This window comes from Zea mays, chromosome 10 (assembly GCF_902167145.1).
Source record: "Zea mays cultivar B73 chromosome 10, Zm-B73-REFERENCE-NAM-5.0, whole genome shotgun sequence".
NCBI classification, from domain to species: domain Eukaryota; kingdom Viridiplantae; phylum Streptophyta; class Magnoliopsida; order Poales; family Poaceae; genus Zea; species Zea mays.
This window is the reverse complement of record NC_050105.1, coordinates 141050300-141065142: the sequence shown is the minus strand read 5'-3', so window position 1 is coordinate 141065142 and position 14843 is coordinate 141050300.

The window sequence follows — 14843 nt, the reverse complement described above, 5'->3', positions numbered from 1 at the left end:
TCCACATGCTGCAAGGTGAATCCCTTGAACTGTCTCTCGAGACTTCGGATGGCCGCGAGGTATTGCATGAGCGCGGGGTCTTTCGCTGCATAGTCCTTCTCGACCTGGCCGGCAACTATCTTGGAGTCTGTTTTGATGATACATGTGGTGACTCCGAGGGCCCTTAGCTTGCGGAGGCCCAGGATAACCGCTTCATACTCTGCTATATTGTTTGTGCATCTGTCGGATTCCAGAGCGAAGCTGAGGCGTGCTGCATATCTGTGTTTGACTCCGGCTGGAGAGGTGACGACTGCAGCGACGCCTGCCCCCGCATGGCACCATGCGCCGTCGCAATGGATGGTCCAAACCTTCTCTGTGGACGGGTCCGGCTATGTTATTGGCCCAGTCCAGTCGACGACGAAGTCTGCCAGGACTTGTGACTTGATGGCTGTCCTGGGCTCGAAGCTGATGTGGTAGCCGGAGAGTTCGGCTGCCCACTTGGCAATCCTCACCGATGCCTCCGGGTTTCTGAATAGTTCGCCGAGCCCCCTGTCTGAGGTGACTCGGACCTTGAATGCTTCAAAGTAATGGCGCAGTTTGCGCGAAGACATAACAACTGCGTAGGCGATCTTCTCCAGCTCTGTCATGTTGCATTTGGACGGTGTCAGGACCTCGGAGACATAGTAGACAGGGCACTGTCTGACCGCGCCCTCAACTGTCTGCTCCTGCACTAGTGCCGCGCTGACCGCGTGTGGCGAAGCCGCGACATAGAGCAATAGGGGGAGCGAGGAGTCGGGGCTTGTGAGGATGGCCAGCTCCGACAGGTACTGTTTTAGTGAGGCGAAGGCCGCTGCTTGCTCCGGTCCCCAGGCGAAGTCTTTTGCACCGCGGAGTGTTTTGAGGAAGGGGAGACTTCGCTCGGCGGACCTGGAGATGAATCTGTTGAGAGCGGCCAATCTGCCTGTCAGACGCTGGACGTCCCTGGCGGACTGCGGAGGCGACATGTCGACGATGGCCTGGATCTTGGTTGGGTTGGCCTCGATGCCGCGGTGTGACACCAGGTAGCCCAATATCTTGCCCTGGCGAACACCGAAGACGCACTTTTCCGGGTTTAGGCGGAGTCGTGCGTCTCGCATGTTCGCGAATGTCTCGGCGAGGTCGGCGAGATGGTCCTCCTTATTCTTGCTGGCTACGACGATGTCGTCCACATATGTAAATATGTTTCTGCCAACCTGCCCTTCGAGTACTGTTTTGGTGAGTCTGGAGAAGGTGGACCCGGCATTCTTGAGTCCCTCCGGCATCCTAATGAAGCAATAAGTGCCGAAGGGTGTTATAAAGCTGGTGCTAGCCTTGTCTTCCTCCTTCATGTATATCTGGTGATAGCCGGAGAAGCAGTCGAGAAGTGACATGACCTCGCATCCGGCCGCGCTATCGACTATTTTGTCGATCCGCGGCAACGGGAAATTGTCCTTTGGGCAGGCCTTATTGAGACTGGTGAAGTCTATGCACATTCGCCATTTCCCGCTTTTTTCTGCACCATTACGACATTGGAGAGCCACGTGGGGTAAGCCACTGGCTCGATGAATTTAGCTTCTAGGAGGCGGTGCACCTCCGCCTTGGCGGCCTCTGTCTTTTCGTCGGACATTTTACGAAGCCTTTGCTTTTTTGGTCGCACCGAAGGGTCAATTCCCAAGCTGTGCTCAATTATGGATCGACTGACTCCGACCAGGTCGAGGGCGAACCAGGCGAAGACATCTTTATTCTTGGCCAGGCAGCAGAGAAGCTTCTCTTCTTCATGTGAGGTAAGGTCTTCGCTGACAGTGACTGTCTGCTTGGGCATGGCCTGATCGAGGGGACAGTCTTGGTCCCGTCTTGGCTCTGCAACTGTGCCTTGTCGTGCTGCTTATCGGTTGGGCTGGCGGGCGCAGGGACCTCGCGCTGGGTCGTGAGACAGTGCACGTTCCTCTGACCAGGCACGAAGTCCCGCTCTATGTTGCGCGCCGTCTGCTGGTTGCCGTAGATCGTAATAGCGCCTAGCGGACCTGGTATTTTCATACATAGGTACAGTCCGTGGATGGCAGCTTCGAACTTATTGATGGAGCCCCGGTCCATGATGGCGTTGTATGGATATACCATGTCGACAATGTCGAAGGTTACTTGCTCACTTCGGGCATTGGGTGCTACACCGAAAGAGAGGGGCAACTCTATTTTGCCGACGGGAAAGGTGCCCTTGCCGCCGAAGCCATACAACGGGTTGTCCGAAGGCTTGAGCAGGCTGTGGCTTATACCCATGCGGTCGAAGGCGTGGAGGAAGATGATGTCCGCCTGACTGCCGTTGTCGACTAGGACTTTGTGTAAGTCCCAGCCTGCCACGCTGCAACTGATGACCATGGCGTCGATGTGGGGGGCGCTGCGCAGGTCGACGTCCCGTGCGTCGAAGGTTAGCGGTATGTGGGACCACTTTGTCTGCACGACTGGGCCAGTGACGGCGACATGGTTGATGCTGCGGTAGTGGTCCCGCTTCTGCCGCTTGGTGTCGAAGTCAGTGCTTGACCCCATGTTATCATGTGAATGACTCCGCGATAAGGTTGATCGGCGAAGTCTTCCTGCTTTGGGGCATGGGGGATGTTTTGATGTTGCTGGTGTGGTGGTGGGGGTGGAGGAGGTACGATTTGTACTTCCTGATGGTGTTGGTAAGCGTGGTGCGGTGGATGCGGAGCGGGGGCATGGATATATGGTGGAGGGGGTTGCTGGTAGTTGTGCGCGACAATTCTGGGGTTGTCGGCCGGCTGCGCCCGTGCCATTCTGTCTCTGGTGGCTTTCGTTTCGAGGCAGTCTTTGGTTTGGTGGGCGCAGTCTTCGCCGTGAAAAAGGCAGTAGAATCGGCGCGGCGGCTGCGCGCGCCCTCGGCCCCTGCCACGAGTTCCATTTCCGCGACCTTGGGGGGATATTCCTGGCGGCGAGGGGGTTCAGCAGCGGGATGCTGGTTGGCGATGTTGTGTACTTGCTGCTGACTGCGGCCGTCTCGACCGGAGTCTGGCTGCGGAGTCCTCGTCCATGTGCGGCTGGACTGCGGGGCATCTTTGGGCTTCCGCTGTGACTCAACCTTGCGCTGGTGGAGCTCTTCGGATTTGGCATATTTTTCAAAGAGCTGATATAGCTCCTGGAGGTTTTTGGGTGGATCTCTGATACAATGACTGTAGAGGACGCCGGCACGAAGGCCACTGATGGCATAGTGGATAGCGATCTGATCATCGACGGAGGGCAGCTGTGACTTGAGTGTTAAGAATTTGCGGTAATACTCCCGTAGAGTCTCCTTTTCCAGCTGCTTGCAAAGCGAGAGCTCGACCAAGGCGTCGGTGTCTGGGCGGTACCCTTGGAAGTTGAGCAGGAACTTGTCCCTGAGGCTTCTCCATGAATCAATGGACAGCGGAGGCAATCTGGTGAACCAGGTGAGTGCTGGGCCCTCTAGGGCGATGATGAAAGACTTCGCCATTGTGGCGTCGTCCCCTCCGGCGGATGCAACGGCGACCTGATAACTCATTATGTATTGCGCCGGGTCGGTGCTGCCGTTGTACTTGGGGTAGGTCCCTGCTCGGAAGTTAGCTGGCCAAGGCGTCACTTGCAGGTGTGGCGCCAGGGGACTTCGCTCGTCGAGGTAGTTGACCCCTTGGAATGGCGCGCCGTGCTGGAAGGTGTAGTCATGCTGGGGGAAACGCGGATTTTCCGGCTGTGCTCGGTGTTGCAGAGGTGGGCCATGCTGCAGGCCGAGGTGGCCCTCGCGCGTGTCTTCCTGTTGCGCGCGCTGCTGGAGGGGCGGCTCTTGCTGTAGACCGAGGTGGCCTTCGCGCTGCATCAGCGTGATCTCGCGCTCGAGGTCTTGGGCTTTCTGCTCCTCGTCGCGTATCATTTGCCGCACCTTGGCTAGTGCGGACACACGCTGGCGCTTGGCCTCCAGTATCTCTTTCTGCCTCTGGAGATTGCGGTTCTTGAGGCGCAGGGCGCGCAGCTGTAGCTGTTCTTCTGTTGAGACGCCGAGGACCTCGCCGTCCTCGGTGAGATCCGTGCCTTCCAGTGGGGCGAAGCCTGGGGGCGGCTGCGATTGTCCTTCGGGCCCACAGGTGCGGAAGGTGTCGTCTTCGCAGGTGCGGGGAGCATTGTCTTCAGTGGGCTCTTGGTGGGTGGATTGGGTGAGGACGAGGGCCTTGCCCTTTCTTGCGGCAAGCAGTGCTGCCTTCGCAGCCTCGTCAACCTTCAGGTTAGCTCTCTTGGGTGCCATCGCGGGTGGTTTTGTCGTAGCGCGAACGGTGGGCGCCAAATGTTGGAACTTGCTATCAGTCGCAAGAAAGCCAACAGGGGTGAACAGTGTGGACAATAGGGTTACGCGTGTGATGGCAAATAGCTCTATCATCCAGGTCTCTCACGGGCACTGTGCGGGGGTATTTATAGGTACCTGAACGCCCAGCGCCTTGTGTTAAGGACGCATGTGCCCTCAGCTACCTAGGTTATCCCCAGAATATTCCCATAAAGCAGGGTTACAGACTGTAATTACAGGGATGCCTTTACAAATTAGGCCCGTAACACGCGGCGGCCACGTAGGGCCCGTTACAATGGGCCGGATCGCATGTGGACCTCTGAGCTGGACGAGGCCGCACTGTGGGATGCCTTCGTCGCCAGTCTTCGCCTGGTGCCGATGAAGCGAAGGGTGTCCCTGCCTGCTTTGTCTGTCAGAGCAGCGGCTAAGCAGCGGAGACTTCGAGCGAAGGGTGGCGTTTTTGCCTTCGCCCCAACAGTAACCATGTCCAGGAGTTCACTTATATGGTCACTAAAACACGATTTTGCATTGTAGATTGTACTATTCGCAGAGTGAAGATTGAATATGGGTATAGAGATGGGTATGCTGCTGGAGATAGCCTTAGGGCCTTGGTCCAAGTTAGAGTGGCATACCTTGGTCCATGTTATAGCATGTCGCGAGAAGATAAAGAAGACAAGAAAGTTTGAATGTCCTTGTTCACCACCTTTGAAAGCCATTAAGGATGCCAAGCTAAGTTGAAGTTTTAACATGTATTAAGTTCAAGTTCTTTTTGGAATTTAGAACTAGCCTATAGTAAAATAGATGCCATATACTTATATGGACTCTATTTTCGAAGATTCACCTGTGTATGAAAAAAATCCATAGCCTAACTAATGGCCTAGGTTTGAGGTTAAATTTCACTAGATTCAATGTGAATCGTTGAAACAATTTAACATCCATAATCTTTCACGTTGTGGCATTACCATATTTTTGTCTGTTTAGGCCTTGTAATATGTTAGGGCATTTATGGACGTAAATAGGGAGTCCTTGCACGCCACTTAGACTAGTCACTACCCATATTAGAGCTTGGGTTTTGCTTTAAAACAATATATTTTCGAACAATCATCGTTATTGGTTTGTGAAAACACATATTCGAAATCTTCATTATACATCTACAATTGTTACTTTCTTGAGTTGCGTACTTTCGAGTTCTTGCTTGTATTCTTCATTCCACTGTTGGGATCGACTAATATGTGGTCGAGTGGGCCCAAGCAATGGGAGGTAGGAATGCTCTGGTGCTTAACAATACAACGGGTAGGGGCAACAATGCTGTTAAGTGTGTCCTGTACACAATGTACAGTGCGGGGGTATTTATAGGTAACCAGGTGAGCGGACATGCCTTCCTAAGTACGATTATGCCCCTGGTTACCTATGTCTTCCCCAGAATATTCCCCCTTGGGGGTCATTACAGGTCATTATAGTGGAGTTAAGTACAACCTAAACAAACACACCACCGACCCTACCCCAGGATGAGGCTTACACATGGGCCCGAGTAGGCCAGCAGGGCACCGCGTGGGCCATTCCACAATTCACGCAGAAAGGAGCGACATTCTTCGCTTGTGGCACTAGGTCTTTGAATCTTGCCAAGGCTTGCACCTGGAGTCGTGGCAAGCGAAGTCTTGAAGAGCCCCTGCTTTAGCCGACTGGTCCCTTTGCCCCCAAGCCTTCGTCAGTTCTCCGACCGAGGCGCTACCTTCCGTACGGGTTAAGCTACCCTTCGCTTCCCATGACTGATGTAACCTACTTAGTTTATATTTTAAGCAGACATAACGAGGGGGGGGCAGACGGCCTTAGCTCCAACACTAGCCCTCCAAGGGACCGGTTCAACTTGGTGAGCTGGTCCCGAAGTCTTTCTTGGGAGATGGCCGAAACGCTGCCCTCGCTATGTTGAAGTGGTCCCCGTGGGGTTTTTGAAATGTGACTGTTGACAGGTGAAATTTTACTGTGGGACTGTTGGTTTCCCGAGGCGCCTTTTCGGGTCTATAAAATACGGTGCAACCACGACGGAGTGATTTTTACCCGCTCAACTCATAGGAAACCCTAGTTTCTCTTGCTTAAGTATTTTCTACACATCTTCTGCTTTTTCTCGCCGTGGGTGAACTGGCCCACATGAAGCAGACCGCCCGCCACCGCAGAAAGTACATGATGTCATCGTCTTCTTCTTCGTCACCGTCTGTCGTGACCGTGTCCCCAAACACGCCGTCGTCAGAGAAGACGATTAGCGATCCGACGACAGTAGTGGAGTTGCTACCGGATCACACTATTGAGTTCGGGACTTCGAGGATTTACTCGGGCCACGTGCATGAAATGCAACGTTTGAGTTACTTTGGGAATGTCATGGGGCGCGCTCCGAGGGTTGAAGAGGTCCCCGAGCCGAAGGGTGAATTGGTTGTTTTCGAAGCATTTTTCACTGTTGGACTTCATTTGCCTACGCACCGGTTCATGGTTGAAGTGATGCAAAGGTTCGAGGTGCAGATTCATCAACTGACGCCGAATGCCATGGTGGCCCTAGCGAAGTTTGTGTGGGTGGTGACTTCATACGGTGGAGAGCCTTCGGTCAAAGTCTTTGCCAAGAACTACTATCTTCATTGGCATACGAAGGTGATTGGTGACAAGGTTGCACATTTTGGATCTTGCACCTTCACGTCGAGGACCGGGAAGACTTCGAGTGAAGTGGTGGAACTTGTACCGCGTGATAAAAATAAGTGGAGTAATTGGTGGGACTTTTGGTTCTATGTGGCACCGGAGGACATCGAAGGGGTGCCTGGGTTGCCCCATCTATCCTATGCTCGCATTGCTATGTCGTGTTTCCACGGAGAAAAGGATGAAGAGGCCCTTCGGCGCGTAGCTAGGACGAGAAGCGGTCATGATTTGGTGGAAGAATTCGTTGCATGCGCGGGGTGGCCGCTGGCTCACGGCTAGGATCTGGGTGCAGTCAAGCTGCGCCCGATGCCCTTCTTGAATAATCGAATGATAAAGAGCCCGCCTTTTCCATTGAGCTGCGAGGGCGGGATGTGGCCGCCTTTGTCAGGGAGGTGGAAGCGGAGGCAGTGTAAATTGTCGGCAAGTACTCGACAAAGACAGAGCTGACAAGGAGTTGGGATATACGAGGCTCGAATGTCAGGTTGAACCGAGTTTTTGAGTTGAATGGATTGTGGTATGGTCCATACCCTGAGGGGGGTTCTGCCGATGCCGAGGATCATTGAGGGAAGAAGGTCAAGGTCCGGGCAGACGAAGGCTCCTCAAAGGGGAATGTTGTAATTGTGGCAACCCGAAAAAGGAAAATAGAGGTGAAAGGTATGTTGAGGGCATTGGGGTCCGAAGGCCTCGAGGTGTTTTGTTGAGGAGTTGGCGGGGACGTGCGCTGGGCCTAGGGACATCATGACTTCGCCCGACCTCCGAGAACCATCTTCGCGAATGTTGAAGGTGTCCGGGGGTGAGTGGCATAAAAAAGACCCTATTCCCCGGACCGCTGGCGAAGGTTACCTTACGTCTCGTCTGGCTTGTGAATTTAAAATTTTTTCTTATGGAAGAAAGATTGGTGTTGTTGTGTCGGCAGTGACGGAAAAAGATCGTTAGGAGTCCCTGCGGAACAAGCGAAAGGCTCCGCTTCGGCTGGTGGACCCTCGTCGCGACGAGAAGGCGCCACGTCCCAGCGTGAAGGGGTCTACCGCGGCTGCTGCCATGCCCCCTCATGCAGTGCCGGCGGCAGCCGGGAGGGTGCCTTAGCCGCCGTGGGCTGTTGAGGTGGCAGCGAAGGAGACTGAAGAGGCATGCCGAGAGTTGTCTGTGGAGGATTACCTGGTAGGATGTGTTGGGATGTTCGATTCCCCGATGGGGCAGCCGCTTGGCGGTGAGTGGGGTTATTGCTGTCTGGATTTTGTATAATGATATGAGTTCTTGTGTTAATCTGTTTCTCGGTTGCAGGGACTGAGTCTGGGCAGCTAGTGGTAGCATCGGTGAAGCTGGCTTTAGAGAGGGCTCTGATGGTGACTTCGCTAGACCCATGGGCGCAATTCTACACCGCAGGAGACAGGGGCAGAGAGGTCGCCGGCGCATCTGCGGCCAAACGTGTGGCGGCAACCGTCGCACGATAGTTGCGCTAAGGATATGGATGGAGGACAAGATAGAGTGCCTTCGGATGCAGCATACCGATGTCGTCAGGGATAAGTATGTGGCCAAGAACAAGAACCAAAACCTTCTAGAGAAGGTTGGCTTGCTTGAAAAAGATAATGAAGATCTAGGTCGTTGGCTGAATGAGGAGAATGATGTTGCCGCTCAGGTAAAGACAGAGGCCCAAGCTGCCCGTGCGGATGCTTAAGTCACCCAAGAGCGAACTGCCGAGCTGGAGCTCGAGGTGAAGAATATGTGTGCCTACCGCGAGATGGTGGAGGCCGCCACGCGGGTTGGCATGGACCGGGCGCACACACTTTTTGGTGATGCTTATCGTGATATGGGCGCACAGACAGCCCCTTCGACAAATCAGAAGGGGAGGTGGGGAGTCTTGCAAGTCACCCAAAAGTTCATTACATCTAAAAGGGAAAGCACAGTCTAAGAGGGGGCATCCAGATTACCGGCGGAAGCTTCCGGACTCAAGGAACTGGTCAGGAGGAGCTTCACATCGACTCAGCTTGCGAGCGACTGGGCATGAGGGTGGACCCATAACCCGACAGCGTCCAGTTCCTCCTCACTCCGCTCGGTGGCATAACCCTCCACGATCACGGTGCGTCGATCTCGTCAAAGTGCGAGACCATATGCCCTAGGGCCATGCTGCTCCCGAGGTATGCGCGTTCGAAGACCATGCACTCCACGTACCCGAGCAACACCCTTAGTCGGTCAGCCAGAAGTACCTCGGCCGGTGGAGGAGGAGAGAGATAGTCGCACACCTCACCTGTGACCCAGCGAAGCTCTTGGAGTTGGCGCATCACTCAATGAGGGAGGTTTCCGCTTGGATCTGCGCGGAGATGGCACCATCCCAGGCAAGCGAAAGCCTATGCACCTCAGCCTCTGCTCCCTCCTTCGCCTCCACGACTACCTTCATTGCATCCTAGGCCGCGGAAAAATCCATTCGAAGATCTGCCCCACAAAAAATATTGAGCAGAAGAAGAGGAGCCAAGAGCCATACAAGGCACAGGATAGAGAAAACTGTCAAGGGGGAAGACTAACCGCCGACCGCTTTGCACTCCCGTGAGAGCTCTGGTTCACCTCCTCTTGGCATGAGCTTGTGGCCCTCAAGGTCGACTCGACATTCTCGGCACGTAGGTTTGCCTCGCGCAGGTCCTCCCTGAGCTGGGACCTCTCCCCTAGAGGCGGTTCGCATCACAATGCATTTCATGATGCCCCGTGCGCAGGCATGACACATCATTTCAAAGCCGATCGGCCTCGACACGTAGTGTAGATAACTCGTGCTCCCTATCCACTGCACGGGCGACCTATGCCCGAAGAGTCTCCACCTCCTGCTGTGCGTCCAGCAACGCCTCTGTCCGTGCCATCGACTGAGAGAAGAAGCGCTATGAAAAATGACCGGACAACCGAATGAGCGACGACAGAAAATGGCAAAAGGCAAGCCAACTCACAAACCAAACACACATGGTCGTGAGGGATTAACATGTATTAAGTTCAAGTTCTTTTTGGAATTTAGAACTAGCCTATAGTAAAATAGATGCCATATACTTATATGGACTCTATTTCCGAAGATTCACCTGTGTATGAAAAAAATCCATAGCCTAACTAATGGCCTAGGTTTGAGGTTAAATTTCACCAGATTCAATGTGAATCGTTGAAACAATTTAACATCCATAATCTTTCACGTTGCGGCATTACCATATTTTTGTCTGTTTAGGCCTTGTAATATGTTAGGGCATTTATGGACGTAAATAGGGAGTCCTTGCACGCCACTTAGACTAGTCACTACCCATATTAGAGCTTGGGTTTTGCTTTAAAACAATATATTTTCGAACAATCATCGTTATTGGTTTGTGAAAACACATATTCGAAATCTTCATTATACATCTACAATTGTTACTTTCTTGAGTTGCGTACTTTCAAGTTCTTGCTTGTATTCTTCATTCCACTGTTGGGACCGACTGACATGTGGTCGAGTGGGCCCAAGCAATGGGAGGTAGGAATGCTCTGGTGCTTAACAATACAACGGGTAGGGGCAACAATGCTGTTAAGTGTGTCCTGTACACAATGTACAGTGCGGGGGTATTTATAGGTAACCAGGTGAGCGGACATGCCTTCCTAAGTACGATTATGCCCCTGGTTACCTACGTCTTCCCTAGAATATTCCCCCCTTGGGGGTCATTACAGGTCATTATAGTGGAGTTAAGTACAACCTAAACAAACACACCACCGACCCTACCCTAGGATGAGGCTTACACATGGGCCCGAGTAGGCCAGCAGGGCACCGCGTGGGCCATTCCACAATTCACGCAGAAAGGAGCGACATTCTTCGGTTGTGGCACTAGGTCTTTGAATCTTTCCAAGGCTTGCACCTGGAGTCGTGGCAACCGAAGTCTTGAAGAGCCCCTGCTTTAGCCGACTGGTCCCTTCGCCCCCAAGCCTTCGTCAGTTCTCCGACCGAGGCGCTACCTTCCGTACGGGTTGAGCTACCCTTCGCTTCCCATGACTGATGTAACCTACTTAGTTTATATTTTAAGCAGACAGAACGAGGGGGGCAGACGGCCTTAGCTCCAACACTAGCCCTCCAAGGGACCGGTTCAACTTGGTGAGCTGGTCCCGAAGTATTTTTTGGGAGATGGCCGAAACGCTGCCCTCGCTAGGTTGAAGTGGTCCCCGTGGGGTTTTTGAAATGTGACTGTTGACAGGTGACGTTTTACTGTGGGACTGTTGGTTTCCCGAGGCGCCTTTTCGGGTCTATAAAAGACGGTGCAACCACGACGGAGTGATTTTTACCCGCTCAACTCACAGGAAACCCTAGTTTCTCTTGCTTAAGTATTTTCAACACATCTTCTGCTTTTTCTCGCCACGGGTGAACTGACCCACATGAAGCAGACCGCCCGCCACCGCAGAAAGTACATGATGTCATCGTCTTCTTCTTCGTCACCGTCTGTCGTGACCGCGTCCCCAAACACGCCGTCGTCAGAGAAGACGATTAGCGATCTGACGACAGTAGTGGAGTTGCTACCGGATCACACTATCGAGTTCGGGACTTCGAGGATTTACTCGGGCCACGTGCATGAAATGCAACGTTTGGGTTACTTTGGGAATGTCGTGGGGCGCGCTCCGAGGGCTGAAGAGGTCCCCGAGCCGAAGGGTGAATTGGTTGTTTTTGAAGCATTTTTCACTGTTGGACTTCATTTGCCTACGCACTGGTTCATGGTTGAAGTGATGCGAAGGTTCGAGGTGCAGATTCATCAACTGACGCCGAATGCCATGGTGGCCCTGGCGAAGTTTGTGTGGGTGGTGACTTCATACAGTGGAGAGCCTTCGGTCAAAGTCTTCGCCAAGAACTACTATCTTCATTGGCAGACGAAGGTGATTGGTGACAAGGTTGCACATTTTGGATCTTGCACCTTCACGCCGAGGACCGGGAAGACTTCGAGTGAAGTGGTGGAACTTGTACCGCGTGATAAAAATAAGTGGAGTAATTGGTGGGACTTTTGGTTCTATGTGGCGCCGGAGGACATCGAAGGGGTGCCTGGGTTGCCCCATCTATCCTATGCTCGCATTGCTATGTCGTGTTTCCACGGAGAAAAGGATGAAGAGGCCCTTCGGCGCGTAGCTAGGACGAGAAGCGGTCATGATTTGGTGGAAGAATTCGTTCGAAGACCATGCACTCCACGTACCCGAGCAACACCCTTAGTCGATCAGCCAGAAGTGCCTCGGCCGGTGGAGGAGGAGAGAGATAGTCGCACACCTCACCTGTGACCCGGCGAAGCTCTTGGAGTTGGCGCATCACTCAATGAGGGAGGTTTCTGCTTGGATCTGCACGGAGACGGCACCATCCCAGGCAAGCGAAAGCCTATGCACCTCAGCCTCCGCTCCCTCCTTCGCCTCCACGACTACCTTCATTGCATCCTAGGCCGCGGAAAAATCCATTCGAAGATCTGCCCCACAAAAAATATTGAGCAGAAGAAGAGGAGCCAAGAGCCATACAAGGCACAGGATAGAGAAAACTGTCAAGGGGGAAGACTAACCGCCGACCGCTTTGCACTCCCATGAGAGCTCTGGTTCACCTCCTCTTGGCATGAGCTTGTGGCCCTCAAGGTCGACTCGACATTCTCGACACGTAGGTTTGCCTCGCGCAGGTCCTCCCTGAGCTGGGACCTCTCCCCTAGAGGCGGTTCGCATCACAATGCATTTCATGATGCCCCGTGCGCAGGCATGACACATCATTTCAAAGCCGGTCGGCCTCGACACGTAGTGTAGATAACTCGTGCTCCCTATCCACTGCACGGGCGACCTATGCCCGAAGAGTCTCCACCTCCTGCTGTGCGTCCAGCAACGCCTCTGTCCGTGCCATCGACTGAGAGAAGAAGCGCTATGAAAAATGACCGAACAACCGAATGAGCGACGACAGAAAATGGCAAAAGGCAAGCCAACTCACAAACCAAACACACATGGTCGTGAGGGATTAACATGTATTAAGTTCAAGTTCTTTTTGGAATTTAGAACTAGCCTATAGTAAAATAGATGCCATATACTTATATGGACTCTATTTCCGAAGATTCACCTGTGTATGAAAAAAATCCATAGCCTAACTAATGGCCTAGGTTTGAGGTTAAATTTCACCAGATTCAATGTGAATCGTTGAAACAATTTAACATCCATAATCTTTCACGTTGCGGCATTACCATATTTTTGTCTGTTTAGGCCTTGTAATATGTTAGGGCATTTATGGACGTAAATAGGGAGTCCTTGCACGCCACTTAGACTAGTCACTACCCATATTAGAGCTTGGGTTTTGCTTTAAAACAATATATTTTCGAACAATCATCGTTATTGGTTTGTGAAAACACATATTCGAAATCTTCATTATACATCTACAATTGTTACTTTCTTGAGTTGCGTACTTTCAAGTTCTTGCTTGTATTCTTCATTCCACTGTTGGGACCGACTGACATGTGGTCGAGTGGGCCCAAGCAATGGGAGGTAGGAATGCTCTGGTGCTTAACAATACAACGGGTAGGGGCAACAATGCTGTTAAGTGTGTCCTGTACACAATGTACAGTGCGGGGGTATTTATAGGTAACCAGGTGAGCGGACATGCCTTCCTAAGTACGATTATGCCCCTGGTTACCTACGTCTTCCCTAGAATATTCCCCCCTTGGGGGTCATTACAGGTCATTATAGTGGAGTTAAGTACAACCTAAACAAACACACCACCGACCCTACCCTAGGATGAGGCTTACACATGGGCCCGAGTAGGCCAGCAGGGCACCGCGTGGGCCATTCCACAATTCACGCAGAAAGGAGCGACATTCTTCGGTTGTGGCACTAGGTCTTTGAATCTTGCCAAGGCTTGCACCTGGAGTCGTGGCAACCGAAGTCTTGAAGAGCCCCTGCTTTAGCCGACTGGTCCCTTCGCCCCCAAGCCTTCGTCAGTTCTCCGACCGAGGCGCTACCTTCCGTACGGGTTGAGCTACCCTTCGCTTCCCATGACTGATGTAACCTACTTAGTTTATATTTTAAGCAGACAGAACGAGGGGGGCAGACAGCCTTAGCTCCAACACTAGCCCTCCAAGGGACCGGTTCAACTTGGTGAGCTGGTCCCGAAGTATTTTTTGGGAGATGGCCGAAACGCTGCCCTCGCTAGGTTGAAGTGGTCCCCGTGGGGTTTTTGAAATGTGACTGTTGACAGGTGACGTTTTACTGTGGGACTGTTGGTTTCCCGAGGCGCCTTTTCGGGTCTATAAAAGACGGTGCAACCACGACGAAGTGATTTTTACCCGCTCAACTCACAGGAAACCCTAGTTTCTCTTGCTTAAGTATTTTCAACACATCTTCTGCTTTTTCTCGCCACGGGTGAACTGGCCCACATGAAGCAGACCGCCCGCCACCGCAGAAAGTACATGATGTCATCGTCTTCTTCTTCGTCACCGTCTGTCGTGACCGCGTCCCCAAACACGCCGTCGTCAGAGAAGACGATTAGCGATCTGACGACAGTAGTGGAGTTGCTACCGGATCACACTATCGAGTTCGGGACTTCGAGGATTTACTCGGGCCACGTGCATGAAATGCAACGTTTGGGTTACTTTGGGAATGTCGTGGGGCGCGCTCCGAGGGCTGAAGAGGTCCCCGAGCCGAAGGGTGAATTGGTTGTTTTTGAAGCGTTTTTCACTGTTGGACTTCATTTGCCTACGCACTGGTTCATGGTTGAAGTGATGCGAAGGTTCGAGGTGCAGATTCATCAACTGACGCCGAATGCCATGGTGGCCCTGGCGAAGTTTGTGTGGGTGGTGACTTCATACAGTGGAGAGCCTTCGGTCAAAGTCTTCGCCAAGAACTACTATCTTCATTGGCAGACGAAGGTGATTGGTGACAA